Source organism: Miniopterus schreibersii, assembly GCF_964146895.1.
Source record: "Miniopterus schreibersii genome assembly, chromosome: 10".
Taxonomy (NCBI): Eukaryota; Metazoa; Chordata; class Mammalia; order Chiroptera; family Miniopteridae; genus Miniopterus; species Miniopterus schreibersii.
In genome coordinates, this window is record NC_138110.1 from 52,994,835 (window position 1) to 53,000,677 (window position 5,843).

Genomic DNA, 5,843 nt, shown 5'->3' on the forward strand with positions numbered 1-5,843 from the left:
TATCAGTGACTTTAACAAATTAAAAGTTATTTTATCTTTCCTCTTCTGTTAAAGTTGTAGATAGGAAGTTTGGGGTTGACTTGGTGGTTTGTGCCATAAAGTCTCCTGGGACTTAGGCTCCTTTAATCTTGTTGCTTCGTTCTACGTAGCTCTATTTCCAAGCTCACCTCATGGTCCAAAATGGCTGCTCCAACTCCTGCCATTACAGCTGCATCCAAGCCAAAAAGGAGGAGGAAGAGACTGGCGAGGGGTGGGGGGTGTAGGTGGAAGTATTGAGTGCAACCTAGCTGTCTCTTAATGAAATGTTCTCGAATTTGCTGTGTGATTATCTGATTTACATCCTGTTGGACAGAACTCAGTTACATGGCCAACTTGGCTATAAGGGAGGTTGGAAAAATTAGCATTGATTTGGGGGGCCATCTACCTAGGCACAAGGGAGATGACCTGTATATCAAAATCCAGAATGGGACAGACATCCTTATCTGGCTGATGAGTTGGTTCTGCTTTCTCAGAGGAGTGGCCCTGTCCTCTGACATCCATGATCCCTGGCTCTTCCCTCAGGGAGACTCTTCCTTGTTCAGCATCCTTATGGCCATATCTAATAGACATTACTGTCACATTTTATGGGACTGCACGGATTTTATAGCCCTGTTTCCTGATAGTTTGGGGACCCTGGAGTTTCTCATTGCTTTGTAGAGGAGAGGGAGACATTAATTAGGAGACATTTAGTAGCCTCTGCTACACATGCTGAGAAAAAATGCCTGGCTGCACTGCAGTTTGTTTTCCCTTCCACCTGTGATCCTGAGAGCACTACACAGTAAACTTCCTGCGTGCACACCTTCCTCTTGGAGTCTGATTCCTGGGGGACCCAACCCATATCAGAACTGGCTCGGAGTGTTATCCCAAATACACTCTAGCTGTGTGACCTTAGACATTATAAATCCACTACAAGTGTTTACAAGCCTCAGAGTTTTAATGTCTAGAGATTCAATGATAATAGGATTTGTTTCTCCTAGTGACAATGAGAATGAAGAGAAATAATGCGTGGAAAGCACTTAGCACCCCCTTTTCCTCAGCACCATGCAGGCACTTCCAGAAGCCAGTGTCCTCATGCCTCGCTAAAGCAGACCTGTTGTGCTAACTTATTTCCAGCAGATGGCACCAGTGGATAAGGTTGTCACCCTGTGCAGCTCAGTTACCATTTTTACTAGATTACAGATCAGTTTCACATGCAGCATCTCATTTGATTCTCCATCAAACCATTTACCAAGTGCTGACTGTTCTATCATTTATTCTTTCATCCCTTCCTCAACAAATGCTTACTGAGCACTTAATCCAGCCAAAGGGCAGCTTTAAATCCCTTCTAAAGCATGATGGTGGCTAAGAAACAAAACAATAGAAGAAAGAAAGAGAGAGAGAGAGAGAGAGAGAGGGAGGGAGGGAGGGAGGGGGAGAGAGAGAGAGAGAGAGAGAGAGAGAGAGAGAGAGAAAGAAAGAAAAAGAAAAAAGAAAGAGAGAAAGAAAGTCAATGAATAAAAATTCAAGCCCCAGCTGGAAAGCTGGATTATGAGATGAAAAGATAAATTTCAGCTGCTGGTTCTGGGCTGGTGCCAACTCTTGTTCTTGAAGGAGGGGAGGCTGCTCTAATAAAGTGGAAGAAGCTCAATTAGACTGCAACTGAGTCAGAAAGAAAGCCAAGGTGCTTCCCTGGGGGAACCATCCGCAGTCCTTCCCAAGGGCTATTGATCTGAGGGCAGAGCAATTGGTCCCTGAACTGATTAAAATTGCCGAGTAGAAGAAAGAAGAAAAAAATCCATCAAGGAAGTGTTGAAGGGCTTGTGGGGGAGGCGAGGTTAGCTGGCCTGGACTTAGGAGTCCAGACAGAAGTGACTTTGCAGGTCCTTCAGCTGTGCAGGCAGGCCAGCAGGCAATCCTGGAAGCCACAGGCCCAGGGCCCAGCCGAGGTACCTTTCTAGGGTGGGGATGGGAATTCCCGCTTCAACCTTCTCACACCCACTCCAGCACTGTGGGGAGGTGAGCTTACCTGAAGGTCACCTCAGCAGTGCAATTTTGGGGGTGCCAGGTAGGGCTCCCTCCATGGGTGAAATTCCTCTCTCCCTCAGCAAGCAATTGCTGGTGCCCAAAATGCCACCGTTAGCAATGCGTTGTCCTTTAAAATGCATATTTCAGGAGTTAAGAGCAGGATTTCTATATAGGTGTGTGTGTGTGCGCACACGTATATGTGTGATTATATTGACTTGGAGAAAAGTCTGTAAATATACTCATCAGTAGTTAACATGGGTTATCTTGAGCCAGAAGCTAGGAGGCAGAGCCTACACCACGTGCTCATGTCCCAGATGCAAAGGAGGCTGCCTCCTCAGTGGGAACTGAACTCCGGGTCCCAAAGAGTCTAATAAAGTAGGCAAGTCCTTTAAACACAGGAAGGGGCTTCAGATGCTGGGAAGGAAAAAAATAATACCTTATTAGCTTGATGACTGTAGTAAAATTACTGAAATCTCAGGACCCAAGTTCCCCCATCTGTGACATGGAAATAACATTAGGACCTTTCTCAGAGTGTTGCTTAGAAGACTAAAGGAATTAACACATATGCGTAAAATTCTTAGAACTGTGTCAGCCACATAAGCGTTTAATGAATGTTAGGTCTGAGTTTTCAGTTATATGGACTTTTTGGTTTAAGCCATTTTGAGAGTTGTTTTTTTTTGTTTTTCTGCTTGTAACCGACAGTTCTGACTAATGTGAAGACCAATGACACACCTCACAGGGTTGCTCTAAAAGCTTGAATGAAAAAATGTATGTAGAGTTGCTGGTACATGGGAAGCTCTCAACAAATGATAACTACTTATAACTGATAATAACTACCAATCAATGGTTCTTTGTGAGCTCCTCTTATGGAATTGCTAAGAACAAGGTCTTATAACAGGTGCCTGAACTGGCGATCTAGAAAGAGGATTTGATGATTTGGTGGTTACTAGAGGATCCAGGACTCAGAGATATAGAGACCACCACTTCAGAGAAATGGACACATGGATGATTTAGTAAATATTTGTTGAACGGATGACTACAGGAATGGGAGAATTTAGAAAGAGGTTTTCTTCTGAAAGGAAGAGTTACATTCATAATTCCAACAAGCATTTATGGGGGACCCACTCTGAGCCAGGCACTGTGCCTGCTGTTGGAGTCACAGAGATGAACAAAGCACCATGATTGTTTTCAATGAGCTCCTAGCCTAGTGCAAGGGTGGAAAACCCAGGTACCCACAGGGTCCAGTCTGGTGATGTAAACGAGGGAAGTGAGTCAGGTTTGAGGAAGGAATAGGAGTAAAAGAAATACTTTACATTCTCCTTTAATCCACTGTAAGAAAAAAGAATATTGCAACAATTATGACAAAGGACTCTGATATGAGGTGTTAATGCAGAGGCAATAAGGCATGGTGTGGACTGTAGAGAAATGGAGAAACCAGGCTCTCTCCAAAGGGGACCACTGCCATGAGGGTGGAGAAGTACACTCATGTTGCTAGATTTCCAACTTGTCAAAAGAAGCCAGAAATCTGGATTTTTATGTGAAATCTCTTGGTTTTTAAATTTTGGCAGTGACTGCAAAAAAATTTAAAAACACCATGTGGGCCAGTGTGGTGCAGGCCCAAATAAAGCATAGAGTCTGTCTGAATGCCAGACCAGAGCCCCAGGGTCCAGCAGTTGATCTCCAGGCCAGTGGGAGAGGCAGATGGGCATATGGGAGATTTCAATGTAGCTTGATAAGTGCGAAGACGAAAAGACGGGAAGTGATGGGTGCCCAGGAGCAGAGATGAGGGTGGGGGGAGTCTCTGAGGAGGAGATGACACTTGATCTGAGTCCTAGAGGAGGACTCAGCAGGCCAAGAAACTGGGGTCCGGCAGTCCAGTCCCAGAGAACCATACAGGGAGTTCAGTGGGCAGGAACCCAGCAGACTGGCAAAGCTCAGGTGTCAGATGGGGGTGGGGAGGGCTGGGAGGTGGGCAAGGGCTGGAGAGCCAGTGGCTTCGATTGCATCATCTGTCTGTTCAACGATATCTTAATATCTTAATATTCATTCCTTGTAATTTCTGTTGTTTTTGATAGCAAACCAGAGGTTGTCTCTGTGGCCAAAGACAACCATTTCCTGTGATAAACAGAAGCCCTTTCGGCTATCAAAGTTAGTAATGAGCCTCTTCCTTTCCTCTTTTCTCCCCTCTGGCTCCCCCTTATCTGTGTCTCTCTCTTCTCTTGAGAGTATTAAAGAAAATAAATGCTTCTGACCTTTGTCACAACACCTTGGACTTGCCAGCACAAAAAGAAACAATTTGCACAAGAGGAAATGTTTCAATTCTCCTCAAATAGCTCTCTCTTTTCTCTATGTCCAGAGCCACATGCAGTTATGATCCTGAGGTGGGGCCAGCAGGGTCCTGGGCTGTTCTTGCCCTGGCCCTGTGGACTGACTCCTCGCGTAGCTGTGGCTAAGGCCAGGCCACTTATACCCGGCTGGAGTTGGGCTTAGAACACGTTTGTTATATAATGTATAGTTCGTTGTACCTTAAATCACTTTCTCATACTTATCTTACCTCTGGTAGGTTTATAGCATAAAAACAGGTGATATAATCAATCAATCATCAATCAATCAATCAATCAATCAGTCAGAGAGTCCATAGTGATAAGGTCTGACTGGGGCGACCGGGAGGTGGAAAGCCGCTGAGTAGGAGAGGGGCATTTCTTCAGACACTGCATCTGACATGAATGAGAACGCCTGTCTTTCCCCATCCTCACCGGCTTTTGGTGTCGGTGCTTGGAAGTTTGGCTGTTCTAAGGGCATCTCATTGTACTGAACTTGCATTTCCCTGATGCCACATGAAGGGGCACGTATTTTCACATGTTTATTTGCTACCTATATGTCTTCTTTGGGAAGGAGTCTGTTAAGGTCTTTGACCCATTTTTTAAACCAGATTGTTTGTTTTCTTATTGTTGAGTTTTAAGAGTTCTCTGTATATTTTGGATAACAGTCCTTTATCAGATGTGTCTTTTCAGATATTTCCTCCCAGTCCATAGCTTGTCTTCTCATTCTCTTCACATTGTCTTTGTAGAGCAGAAGGTTTTCATTTGAATGAAGTCCAGCTTATGGACAATTTCACGGATTACACCTTTGGTGTTATATCTAATAAGTCATCACCATACCCAAGGTTTTCTCCTGTTACCTGCTAGGAGCTTGGGGCATGTGCAGTTTTAATCTAACCTGTGGCTTTTGCCGCCTCCCTTTGGTTTCCAGCAATGCCCTTGGCCATTGTCCTGCGCCCGTCACGGTGATGGGGACCTTCTACAACCTTCTCTTCCTCATCTTGCTGAGAAGGCAGTTTCAGAGCAGCATTTCAAATCCTATGTACTTACGTCCGCCAGATCGCTTCCCCTCTCTCTGCAAGTCTTCTTATCAAATTCAACTGAGACTTGCACTTCTGTAACCAAGCTCTATTTGAGTCTGCACAGGCTTAGGGGCTGCTGTCTTCTCTCAGAGGTGGCATTACGCTTCCCAAGCTCCTGGGACTGACGTGGAAAACCATCATGTCCATGAATTCACTGATAACAAGAAATGCAATTATGAAGCAGACTGGAATATCTTCCTCAGCATGAGGAAGATATAGACTGAGAGCCTATTCCATGTCCAGCATTGTGCTGGACGCTCGGTGGGAAACAGTGACTAAGAGAGATGGGCTCTGTGCTCATGAATCCTAAAGAGCAAGGAGAAGACAGCCCTGAACAGATAATGAGACTTCTAGGTAACAACAAACAAAACAAAACAAAACAAAACAAATCAGGACT